This window comes from Neopelma chrysocephalum, unplaced genomic scaffold (genome assembly GCF_003984885.1).
Source record: "Neopelma chrysocephalum unplaced genomic scaffold, ASM398488v2 Primary Assembly neopelma1_96511, whole genome shotgun sequence".
Taxonomy (NCBI): Eukaryota; Metazoa; Chordata; class Aves; order Passeriformes; family Pipridae; genus Neopelma; species Neopelma chrysocephalum.
In genome coordinates this window covers 121,300-134,928 of record NW_020925157.1, presented here as the reverse complement: position 1 = coordinate 134,928, position 13,629 = coordinate 121,300, and the positions used below count along the sequence as shown (strand labels likewise).

General features: G+C 43.5%; 1 long non-coding RNA gene across 1 annotated transcript; it reads right to left on the bottom strand.

Annotated features, from left to right (window-relative positions):
- Positions 1-7,102: 7,102 nt before the first annotated feature.
- On the bottom strand, positions 7,103-13,197 carry LOC113981372. The gene is made up of 2 exons (XR_003538391.1): positions 13,102-13,197; positions 7,103-7,841 (listed from the first exon to the last, which is right to left on the bottom strand). It is a non-coding gene; the product is annotated as an uncharacterized LOC113981372 (long non-coding RNA).
- Positions 13,198-13,629: the final 432 nt, after the last annotated feature.

Here is a 13,629-nt window from a genome sequence, read left to right as displayed (position 1 = left end):
TTGCAGGCTTCTGCAGGACTTTTGCATTATACCTCTGATGACCCATCAAAGCCCATCCCCCCCTCTGCCAATCTTGAAAGGCGGGAAGCAGGCCACAGACAGAAACTCTGCGCAGGCCCAGGAGAGGTTGGAGGCGCGAGGCATGGGCCGTGACACTAACCATGGATATAATAACTCATAACTTCTTGGAGTGTGGGGGCTTCTCTCCTTCACCCCCAGCAGATCAAGGCCACCACTTCAACTGACAGGCATGGAAGCGGCAACTACCAAGTGTCATCGCTGGACCCCGTGGGCAGTGACTATATACATCTTTCCACTCTCATCTTTTCTTCAACTGATGCCTTAAGCCCCTAATGGTTTTTTATTTTTCTAATATTTGTAAGCCTTATAAGTTTTATAAGTAATAGAAGTAGATTTTAAAAGCAGCAGCCCTTATCCCTGCAAACCTCTACTCTGTAGCACCCTTTAGTTTACAAATTCCTTAACCCTCTTACCCCATTCCATGCTCCCTATATCAACCCTACCCCCATATCCAGTAGAAATGTTTAGTCTCTTGTCAAGGCAAGACCTGTCCTGTTTGGAGAATGGTTGTATCTTGGCCTAAACCACAGAACAGAGTCAAGAACTGGGTGACTCTGTGCTCTCTGTACCCTGAAGAAGATGAAGATTGATGAAGACAGGGTCTCAAAGCCCCCAGACCCAATTCCCAAGGAGGTGGACCAGGGGGTGGACCAGAGCAAAGGGTACAGGGTGGGTACACTTGGGATTGGACAGATATTGTTATAAAATGTAACATCTCAGACACAGCTGGCGCGCGTCGTGTAACATCTTTTGCCTTGGCACAATTAAACCCTTTCCTTATCTCACCCTCAATTAACGGCTCCTGAATTTTTCTTAGCACCAGCTGAGCAGGCATCAACCTTACTCTCCCTTACCCTTATCCTGTCTTTCCTTTCTCTCCCTTATGCATTTTCCCCCCCAGAGGTTATCCCTATGCCATATTGCTATAGATGATATAGATGATAACACCCAAAATGCTAACTTACTTGTTGAAACAAAATTGTTAAAATGAACCCTACCTATATATGCTTAAAATAAACCCTACCTATATATGTTTTCAAACACCGATTATTCAGTGTTGTTTCACTCTAATCCACCCCAAGGGAATTATTGATAAGAACCTGGGTTACCCCCCCCCTTTTTTCTGGGGTGGGTCGTAACAATTCCCCTTCTCTCCCCCCCCCGTAGCCCTCTCTTCTCAGACCTCTCAGTGCTGCCACGTGCAGGCTCGGCTGCTGGTCAGCTGATAAAAACCCTTATTGTGAGTGAGGTGAGAGGGGCTGTAGTTAAGGGGAAAGAACATGAACTGGTTAGCAAAACTGTTGAACTCTCAAAAAGGGGATTCGGGAGGTGCCCCTTTTATGGAGCGTTCTGGGTGGACTCAGGAGTCCTTGAGTATTCTCTGGGGCCGCTTGGAAACCTGTACTGGGGTCGCTCCTGAACAATGGAGTTTCAGAAGCCCAACAGAAATAATGAAGTATTGGGTGCGGTTTGTGGAAACATCCTACACACAAAACTCGCAGCATTTAATCCATATCGGTCATATGGCAGGAGCACTCCTGTTTGCTTATAAAATTACTATTGGCGAATAGAAGATTTAGAGAAGCAGTTGGAGCACCTGAAAATGGAGCTACAAGAAACGAAAGCTACATGCATAGTACAACAGCAAGCTTTATTAGCTGCAGCTAATCAATGCAGCATCATGGAACAGAAATGTACTCCCGTAGCAGAAAAATTTGCAGTGCGTGCTGTGAGACGGAGAAAGGGAAAGATACGTAAAGGGAAGGATACAGGACCCCGAGTTAGGGCTATCATAACAGGTCCAGGATGGGATCCAGAAACATGGGATGGCAACATCTGGAGCACCAGTGAGTCCGATAGTGAACAAGAGGATGCAGAGAGAGGAAACACCCTCGGGACCTGTAAAGGCAGACCCTGTGGTTAGACAAAGGGAGGCTATGGATTCTAATACAGGGTGTTGGACACGAATCGATACTATGGAGGATTTTACACCAGAGGATATCAAAAACCTAGTCAACCGTTACAGCCAACGCCCAGGGGAGAAACCCCAACAATGGCTAGTGCGGCTAATGGAAGAGGGAACGGATAGTGTTTTAATTGGTGGAGTAGATTCCCTGCGTTTCGTAGGATTGACGGGGATCCGTATGTCCATGCTGCATTGCGCCGTGTTCCCATGGGTCAGAACACCTCACTGGTATCAGTAATCGCCACTGGATTCAGTGATAGGCACACGAATGATGGAGCATGACCTCCTACATCTAACCAATGGGTCACATTACAGCAAGCTATCCTCCTACTCAAGCAGGAGGGGATGAAACTTGCCGTACAATTCATTATTCCAGGAACTTACCTGGACCAACCATTCACACCAGGTACATGAAATGTATTACTTGAGGGGTGCCCATCACAATGGAAACCATATCTCATACCCATTCTGATGACAGCTCAAGGTAATCCTACTCGGGAAGTGATAGAAAAGTTGGGACAGTTAGGGGATTTACCAGGGCTACCGGGGTGCCCATAACAATCTGAGACATGAGGAGGCACTAAGCCTCCGAAAGAAGTACCAGCAGGGGACAAAGGGGAGCTGGGAGAACGCTCCTGTCTGTTCAAGCTTCTGCTTCAACGTGGGATCCCAAACTCCGAAATTGATGGCATGCCCCTGAGCGCACTACAGAAAATGATGCAAACTGGGAAGAGGGGAGACCAAGTTCGCAGTGTAACCCAGGCGGAAGCTGGAGTGTGTTCAGTTCCTGCTTTAGAAGCAATGGAACCAAAGCATTCTTGGAAAGATCTAGATAAGACCCTTGCTAAGTTCCACCCCAAAGTGGAATAGGGAAGTGGTCAAGTCCCAGGTCCAGATATCAGTGTAACTTGGCATGACCCCTGCCCCTTTGTCACTTGTATCATTTGGTGGGGGCCCACCAATTTACATCAGGTGGGGGCTTTAGTGGACACTGGGGCAGAGGTCACAATTTTACATGGAAATCCTACTAAGCATAAGAGGGGACTTGTTGTCGGTATGGGGGCTTGGGGAACATCCAGTCCAAAGCGTTCAGACAAAAATAAAATTACAAGTAGGTGATTGGCAACCTCGGGTATGTCAGGTTATGATAGCTGCAATAGGTGAATATATAATTGGCATAGATCTATTAAAGGGGAACACTGACTATAGGTCAGCACGTATGGGCATTTGGTACCACGCGGTGGTTAAATGTCCAGACAGTTCAGGTTGGATGCGTGTTGAGAGAATCTTAGATGATGCAGGACATATACTGCTTCAGGCCTGCTTGCACAATCCGGCCTGCGTGCCGGACGGCAGGGACCTGCGTTCTCCAGCAGCAGATGTATGTCCTTGAGCAGCAGATATCAGAAAGCTGCATAGAGGAAAACAAGGAAGGAGGATGTTATCCAGGGTGTGAGAAACCAGAAGATGGGGGGGCCTGGAAATGTGCCTTGGCTAGTAGAACCAATAAAGTTATAGCTATAGTGTGTGAAAACTGATGTAACCAATAGAGAGTTAGGATAGAGCATGTGAACCCTGTAGGACCCTATATACTGTGTGTGATTTTTGCAATAAATGGAGCATTGACTTTACCTCTATGAGGCTGTGTCTTTGACTCTGGAAAGTTGAAGCACTGACTATACCTCCATGAGGAAGTGTCTTTGACTCTGGAGCTCCTTTTTTGCATCTTCTCGCTAAATCTGGCACCCGAAGGGTGATAAGAAACGCGGAAAGGCAGAAGAATGTGGATAGCCGATTGATCTCCTTGGCGGTGAGATGTGGACGGAGACGTGAGAGGCTGAACGGAGCGGGACAGAGGAGTTCGGATTTCGGGACCAATCGGCATGGACCGAGGTAGGAAGGGTAGCTACCTTCCCCCTGTCATTTTGCTGTAAGCATGGAATCAGAATTTGCTGCAGCTAAAAAACTGCTTTTAGATATACTCGCTAAGCGAGGTGAAGCAGTGACCGAAAAGGTGTTCGACAAGCTTGTTGCTTGGGTCCATGAAAACGGCTTTTTTAAAAGCACCCCCTCTCCTTTTCGCCTTTGAGGAATGGCGGGGTTTGGGAGATAGACTTTGAGACTTGACTACCCTCGCTGTTACTATGAAACTTCTCGACCGTGCAGTCATCCTGCTGAAAGGGGGGAGTGCGTCGCGGCCTGGCACACACTGCCCCGACCGAACCGTGTGAATTCGAACCGTGGCTGCCGCCACCCCGTGCAGAGTTATGGTCCAGACGAACACCAGAGACCCGCTATGGCCGGAAGACCCTTGTTATAAGTAAATGAAACTAGGTTGAAATATAGCAGTAAAAATTTATTGAAGATTTATATAAAATGCAAATAAGCAAAACAGCGCGCTGGGCGGCTGGGGAGACCCCTGCTCCACTCACGGCATGCGAACGCAGTGGGCAAAACCAGTAAATTTTATACCCTTATCAATTCCCTTCCCACAGTCACTTGTTATCCCTCTATTGGATCTGAGTTCGCAGGTCTGAGTCTGGTTGGTTCTTTTGCAGGCCCATTTCAGTTGCCAGGTGCTTTTCCTATCTATAGTTTTAATTAGTCCTTCATCCTTGAGGCCTAGTGTGTAGGTATCTCCAGATGTTCATCCTGGATTCTCTTTAACGTCCTCGTACTTGACCCTTTGATCCTTGTCCTTCCCTTCATTACTTTATGCGTACACTTTTAGATAATATACTTTTAGAAAAACAAGATACAGAATACTTATTCAGCAAGGCACAATAATTCGTCTTGTCAGTTTAAGAACTGCAAGCTGCAGGACTATCAGCTTATAATGTTGACAGATTAATTAACCATTCTGCAACTTACAGTCTCCCAGCCTTAACAGGACATTGATTACAATAACATATATATATAGGAATATAACATGCAATACAATTTAATGAGTAAATTACTACTACTAATTTGATGAGTAAATTACTTTACTACTACTAATTTATTACAATTCCCCCCTTTTTATTTATTCATAAATTTGCTCATCAAATCTTTCTACAGCTTCTTTGGTTGCTCTCAACAGAGAAGACTGCTCTCTCTTTATGCCACAGCTCATATTTTCATAATACTGCTTTGCAGTGTTAAGCTCCGTATTGTCAGCCTGCTCCTCCTTTTTTGTATTGCCACTCATATTCTCATAATTTTGTTTTATAGTCATGAGCTGTATGTTTTCAACCCTGTCTCTGACGAATTTTGTTACTTTATTAAGAATACATGGGCCAAAGGTTAACGCGGCTAGTAGCTTTATTAAGGACCCTGCTAGGGTAGTCAGTGAAGTTGTTAGCCAAGGGAATTGTTTATACCAAGATTCAAACCAACTTTGTTGTGCTTCCCTTTCTTTTTTCCTTTGCTCAAGTCCATTATGTAATTCAGCCACAGAATCTCGGATGATTCCTGAATGACTGGTATAAAAACAGCATTCCTCCCCTAATGCCACACAGAGTCCTCCCTTTTGTAAATACAACAAATCCAATCCCCTCCTGTTTTGTAAAACTACTTCAGAGAGGGAATTAAGGGATTTCTCAAGATATGAGATGGATTTTTCAATTCTTGCCAAATCTTCATCTACTGCAGCTCTTAGAGATGATATCCCTTTATTTTGTTCAACAAGAGATGCAATTCCTGTCGCTGCCCCCACTGTTCCCAGACTAAGGAGCATGGCAATAGTTATGGCAGTAAGTGGTTCCCTTTTTTGTATTCTGTGTTTATTATCATCTCAATGGTCAAAAATCGATTCCTTCGAATGGTAAAGGATTCAGGGTATTACCGTTATCTGTACACAAAATTCTTTACTTTCATTAAATATTTGTAAAGACAAGCAGGGAGTTACACCAGTCTTTGAGCATATCCACCATCCTTCCTCACCAGGTATAACCCACTTCTTTGTTCTATCAAGTTTCCTTATGGTATAGCTGCATAAGTCCTTTTTAGTTGGAGGTACATTTCCTATGCACACTCCCTCTCCTCTCGCCTGCTGGAGAGTGATTCCCATCTTTTTCTCTTCCCAATTACATTGTGTAGGGTTGCCCTGACTGGATATTTTAAATGACGTGTTCAAAGCTATCCTTTCATAAAATGGAGGTTTGATATCATAACACAACCAACAGGAATTAGTCATGTTAGAGTCTGTGTAGTTAAGTGTATCATAGACCGCTCGCATTAATCTTAATAATGGTTCTGCTTTCTCATATACCTCGGTGTAGGTTAAGGTTACACTAGAGTTATTAAAATTATCAGTCGGGACAGTTGAGGCTGTGAAAGTCTTTCTTTTCCTATTCTCCTTCTGGTTTAAGTTATCCGCTTTCTTTTTTACGATTTTATTGGGTCCTATTGCCAGAGGGCGTTGAGTTATTTCTTGTTTTTTTATTGTTATCAACCCTCCCCTGTTTGTTCCAGGTTCCCAGTATCTGATTCCCCAAGTTTTTCCTATTAAGCATCCTGGGTCCTCTGGTTGCATTACCTGGAGGGTTATATAACCACAATTGCTATCCCTCCTAAATCCCCCAGACAAAACAACTTGTGAAGGTTTGCAGCTGGGTGGTCCCCATGTCGTTGCTAGATACTTTTCTCGAGAAGTAGGGGTCCAGGCAGAAGCAATAGTGGCACAATCCCAGTATGCACAATAATACTGATCAGGATAGTTACAATACCCCTTTCCTGGATTAGATGCGGGACAAAGATAATAAGGTTTCAAATTTGAACAACGTGATAAGGGTGCTATTTGACACAGTGTAGCAGAGAAGCTGGGAGGTCCTGCTGTAAGATTAATTATTTTTAGATCACTCCATCTGGTCAAGGTCCAATTGTATGGCTGATGTGGACTTTCCCTGCTTTGGGGAAGCTGCCACAAAAATACTACAATCCATATATAATTTCCCATATCTGTTCTCCACCGTATTATTGCTCTGCCTCCTTCCACTACTCCTTTGCAGGGAGCAACGAGGTTTTCAATATCTTCTCGGCAGCAGTCAATATTCCTCAGGAGAGTATGGGTTTTTGATAGATTCTTATAACTTTCCAGTCTTTTCCTTTATTTCTCAAGACCTGTTTGTTTCATATGCTTTTCTAGTATTTCTAAAAGTTGGTTGGTTGTTAAATTTGTTTTCCAGGCAAATTTAATGGCACACTGTTCTAAAGTTTTGTACCAATCCTTTTTATAGACTTCCCAGTTCTCTGGTACCAACCATTCCCATCCGCAGAATAACTTATCAATTTCCAAAACACCCAGTTGCTCATCAGAAGCAATAAAGAAGTCTCGACAATTCATACAATGGGTATTCCGTCTACTTGCTACACAATACCACTCTATACCACATAATATACATTTACTACTGACCCAACCCTGGTGTCCTGAGCCTGGGTGTTTTATACAGGGTATTTTCCGTACAGGTCTTTCTGGCTAAGTAATTTCAGTTTCAAGTTCACAACAAAAAGGAAAAGTTTTCCCTTTTTCAGCAATTTGATACAATCCACTTCCCCCGGTCTGGTAAGGGATTGGTCCGCTCAGCCAATGGCTATGCCAAAATTTTATTAAGGTTAGGTCTGGAGGTACTCCAAACCAGGAGTATAGACTGGGTCTTATGTCCCGTTCAAAGTGATTCATTTACCACTCCTGCTTTTCTGAACGTCATTTGGAGATTCCCAGGTTGAGAGGTTACAGTCCATTCAGGAGTGCTGACTGGTCCTTTAACACGAGATGCGTGAGTCCATCCTCTTTCAGTGGTACAAATGGTTGTATCTGTAGAGAGAAGAACAACAAAAGGTCCTTCCCAGCGAGGGCTTAATGAGGACTCTTTCCACGTCTTAATTAACACTCTGTCTCCAGGTTGAATTTTGTGTATTGTCATATCCAACGGGGGTCTCTGAGTTACTAATCCTTTCTTCCTCAATTCCTGTCTTCTTTTCATTAACTCAATTATATATTCCCTCAAGAGGGTATCTTCTACTTTTGGATTCTCTATCGGGATTCCAAAATCATATGGCATTCCATATATCATTTCAAATGGTGAAATTCCCGTGTCAGTGCGTGGTTGGATTCAGATATATAATAAGGTCAATGGCAAACACTTTACCCAATTCATTTTAGTTTCCATCATTTATTTAGTCAATTGTTTCTTTATTTCCCCGTTCATTCTTTCCACTTTACCAGAACTTTGTGGATGCCAAGGAGTATGATATTCCCACTTGGTTCCAAAAAACTCTGTTGTCTCTTTGATTATTTTAGAGGTAAAGTGTGGTCCCCTATCCGAATCCACCACTGCCACAGCACCGTACCTTGGAATAATTTCTTCTAATAAGATCTTAATCGCAGTTTTGACCGTACATCGTGCTCCAGGAAAAGCTTCTACAAAGTGGGTGAGATGATCCACTAACACCAGTAGGTGGTGATACCTTCCTACTTTAGGTAGCTCAGTAAAATCTCTCTGTACTTTCTCAAAAGGTCTTTTAGCTATTTCTCGCCCTCCTTGTACCCATTCTCTCAATTGTCTTTTATTTACTTTTTGACAAGTTAAACACCCTTCAAGAATTCTTTTTGCTCTTCCATTAGCTCCCACACAGGTAAATTTGTTTTCAAATTGATCTACTAAAGCCTGTGTTCCCCAGCGTGTCTGCTCATGCAGTTTTCTCATTATTTTCTGAGCAAGACCTTTTGGAAGTACTTCACGACCGTCTGGTAATAGCCATTTATTGTTTTCTTCTTTTGCTCTGGATTGTCATAGTTTCTCCTTTTCCCGTTCACTGAAACTTTTCGGGACATCTATGTCCTCCTGTTCTGAACTGGCCATCACTAATAAAGCTGCCCTCTTTGCTTCCCCATCTGCTAAATTATTTCCTCTAACAGTAACCTTCAGTCCCCTTTGGTGTCCCTTAACATACACAATCACAATCTGCTTTGGTTTTCTCAGAGCTTTTAAAATTTCTCGAATTAGAGTTTCATGAATAAGTCCCTTACCTTGTGTACTAATCAGTCCTCTTTCCTCCCATATCTTGCCGAAAGTATGGACTACCCCGTATGCATACTTAGAATCTGTAAATATAGTGCCTGCCTTTCCGTCTAATAGCTGTAATGCTCTCAACAGCGCATATAATTCACAAGCCTGAGCAGACCAAACCTTATCTAAGGGTCCGGACTCCCGGACTTGAAAAGTCACTCCGTCTATTACTGCGTACCCTGACTTTCGATTTCCATTAACCACTCTAGACGAACCATCGACGTATAATTTCTCTCCTTCACTCAACTCCTCTTCCTCTAAATCTTCCCTAATTTTTGTCTGAAGATTTATTACTTGTAGGCAATCATGTACCAGGTCTCCTTTGGGCTCCCCATATAGGAAATGGGTTGGGTTTTGTAGATTTGTCACTTCTAACTCCAGTTTGGGTGAGTGTAACAAGATGTTTTCATACTTTAGCAACCGACTATCTGTCAGCCATTTCTCAGTTCTCTGCTGCAGCACTCCCCTTATGTTGTGAGGGGTGAAAACTTTTAATTCTCCTCCAAAGGTCACTTTTATAGCTTCCTCAACTAACAAAGCTGTAGCAACTATGGCTTGCAGACAGGTTGGTCATCCTCTACTTACTGGGTCTAATAATTTAGAATAATATCCAACTGGTTTTCTCTGTCCGGCCCACGTCTGAGTTAAGACTCCATAGGTCGTACCATTCTCAGTATTTACAAATAGATAAAAAGGTTTCTGATTGTCTGGCAAACTCAGCACAGGTGCATTCACCAAATCCTCCTTTAACTTTTCTAATTGTTCCTTGTCTTTGTCACTCCACTTTACCAACTCGTCTTTTGCCAATTTTTCATATAAAAATTTAACCTTACTACTGTAATTTTCAATCCATTGTCGGCAGTACCCGAATAAGCCCAAGAGTTGCCTAATTTGTCTTTTAGTTTTGGGCATAGGTAATGACAAAATTCCATTTACGCGATCGGGGTCTAATCTCTTGTGTCCTTTACTTAGCCAGTGTCCTAAATACTACACTTCCTCCTCCGTAAATTGCAACTTAGACTTTGACACTTTCAAGCCTTTTAAACTTAGAAAATTCAGGAGTCGAATGCTTTCGTCTCTGACAGGTTCTGACTTCTCTCCAGCCACTAACAAGTCATCTACGTATTGGATTAAAACAGTACCCTGGCGGGGTTCAAAAGATTCTAGTAACTGCTCTATAGCTTGTCCAAATAAGTTAGGGGACTCTGTAAATCCCTGAGGCAGAACAGTCCACCTAAGCTGCTGCTTTCTATGAGAGTCAGGGTCTTCCCATTCAAAAGCAAAATAATCTCTACTGTCCTCTTTAAGAGGGCAGGCCCAAAAGGCATCTTTCAGATCAATAACGCTATACCATTTGTGTTCAGGGGATAGTTGATTTAATAAAGTATAGGGATTGGCCACTACTGGGAACCGAGTAATTGTCCGTTTGTTCACTTCTCTTAAATCTTGCACCAATCGATAAGACCCATCAGGTTTCTTTACTGGCAAGATAGGTGTATTACGTGGTGACATACATGGTTCCAGCAATCCCTGCATTAGGAGTCGTTCTATAGTGGGCTTAAGTCCAACTCTTCCTTCATGAGGAATAGGATATTGCTTTACCCTTATTGGTTCCCCTGGATTTCGAATAGAGACTTCAAATGGTTTTATATCTAATTTTCCCACAGAATCAGGGGTATACCACACTTCAGGATTTATTCTTTTTTCATCTTCCGCTGTAAGGGAATATATTTTAACTTGTATTTTCTGCTCTTTTAATTCTAAATTTATTCCCAACTCTATTATCAAATCTCTCCCTAATAAATTATATTCAGACTCAGGGACTAGCAAAAATGTTCCTAACGCATATTTATTTTGGGCTTCTATTTCCACATTTTTAATGAGGGGTACTTCAAAAGGTTCTCCTTTAGCTCCTATCACTTGGACTGTGTCAGAGGAGGTCATACAGCCCCAAGGTAGTTTTCGGACAGTAGATCTTTCTGCCCCCGAGTCCACTAGGAACTCGAGTTCTTGTTACTGGGGACCTATTTTAAGTTTTATCAAGGGCTCGGTGTTCTTTTGGGTCCCCAGCAGATAGAGCCCCTGACACCTTCAATCTTCTTTAAAAATCTGCTCATCCCGCAGTCTTTTTCTGCAGTTTCTTTTTATATGTCCTTTTTGCCCACAATAATAACACTCTAATTCACTTAGGTTTGGTCGATCACGTTCTCTTGACAATTCACGTCTATCAGATCCACGAGGAATCCTTTGTCTCTGGTCTCTATTTCCCCTCTGTCCTTCTCGTATAGCTGTCGTCAAAATCTTCGTCTGCCTCTTTTGCATTTCCACCTGCCTCTTTTGCATTTCTTCCTGTCTTTTCTGTAATTCCTCCTGTCTCTCCTCCTGTCTTTTCTGCATTTCTTTTTCTTTCCTTTGTCTTTCTTCCTCTTTTTCTTCGTCTCTACGTACATACACTCTCTGAGCTTCTCTTAACAACTCATCCAAGCCCTTAACCTGCCAGTTGTCACTCTTTTCTAACTTCCTCCGAATATCCTCCCACGATCCCTGCACAAACTGCATCTTAAGCATAGCTCCCCCCATCACGTCATCCATTGGATCCAAGCCAGAATAAAGTTGAAAGCTTTTTCTTAATCTTTCCAACCAGTCCGTAGGTGATTCATCTTTTTTCTGATATTCTTTAAAGGCTTTATCTATATTCTGTCCTCTAGGGACTGCTTCCGTTAGACCCTGGGCTATAATAGTTCTTAAATTAGTCATGTGAGCTCTATGAACCGGATCCTGGTTATCCCAGTTTGGCCTCCGAAGAGGCCACTTAGTATCGACAGCCAGACCCTGCTGGTGTCTCTGGTCCAAGTGTCTCATTCCTGTCGTTCTAATCATACCTCGTTCTTCCACTGTAAATAATATTCCCAAAATTGCTTGCATTTCTTCCCATGTGTAAATATTCGACCCTAGAAACTGGTCAAATCTTTCGGATACTCCTATGGGGTCTTCTAACAATTTCCCCATCTCCTTTTTGAATTCTCTCACATCCCCTGAACTTAAAGGAACAGACACAAATCCTAACCCAGCATCTTGTCCTCCCATTGCAATCTCTCTTAAAGGATATAACTGACTTTCCACCTTTTGTTTTTCCCTGGTTTGGCTTCTCGTCACTCTCCTGCTACCAGTAGGTGAGGGAGGTGAAGAGTTCTCAGATAGTGGGGGTTCTGGTTCTGTTGGGGCAGAGGGTTGAAGTGCCGGTGCTAGAATGGGTGCAGGTGGTGGAGGGGGCGGGATATATGGTGGAGGGTATCTTTGAAAATCCTCCAGATCCCAATTATTCTTTTTTTGCTTTTTCGTTTCCTTTAAAGGAAACAAGTAATTTCTAGTATCTGATTTGATCCATAAACTAGCATACTCGCTTTCTTCTGCACAAAACAACTCTTTGTTATTCACATACAGATTTAAAGCCTGACATATCCAGCCCTCAAATGAACCATATACTGGCCTATACAAATGATCCTGTCTTATTTGCTGCCCCCCCCCCATACCTCCATACAATAATGCACCATCTTTTCTCTCAACTTCCCTTCTCTAGAGGGATAATCATTCCAATACCTGATCATAACTCCTAAAGGACTGTCTGGGGGTATGGTTGGTAACCTTACCACGGACTCATTCTCAAGTTTTCTCCTCTCCTGTGGGGTATCCTGCAACTTCTCCTTATGACCCCTCATTCCACCCTTCTCCTTGGGTTTTTCCTCACTCTTAGGGCTGTCCTGCACTAATTTACAGCCACCCATGGGAGCAGAAGATTTACTTTTCTTCTGCCCCATCTTCCGGAATGCCTTCACACACACACACACTCACTTCACTCTCTTCCCTCCGTTTGCGACTCGCCCCCTCTCGGGGTACGAGAACTGCACTAATAGGAGGTCCCACTCACTTCGTCCCACTGGACGTCTCAGCCGTTTACACTCCGGGACCCCGTCCTAATCGAAAAGGGGGCTCGCAAATACTTACCTCTCCTGGGTAAGTCTTCGTCCAATTCCTCGCTGAACGGTCCCTTCCCCGACCGGACGGTACCCGATACTCTTACTCTCTCCTGGAGTAAGACACTCTCCCCTGGAGTAAGTCCCCGTTCGAACCCCTGCCGAACGGACCCCTTCCCGACTGAAGAGGGTTTATTACTCACTTCTCTCCTGAGTGAGTCTTCGTCCGGACTTGTGCACAAAGATTACAGGGAACTGCAGTAATTTATTTGCTTATTTGCTTTTTCTAAATCTTTTTGGTCGGAATCTCAGAGTCTGTGCTGCAGGACTCCCTCGAGGACCATCCAAAAGGGACGGGGTGCCCGCCCCAGAGGCGAGTCCTACTGCCCAGGAACTCTGGTCCGAGTCATGGCACCAAAAATTGTTATAAGTAAATGAAACTAGGTTGAAATATAGCAGTAAAAATTTATTGAAGATTTATATAAAATGCAAATAAGCAAAACAGCGCGCTGGGTGGCTGGGGAGACCCCTGCTCCACTCACGGCATGCGAACGCAGTG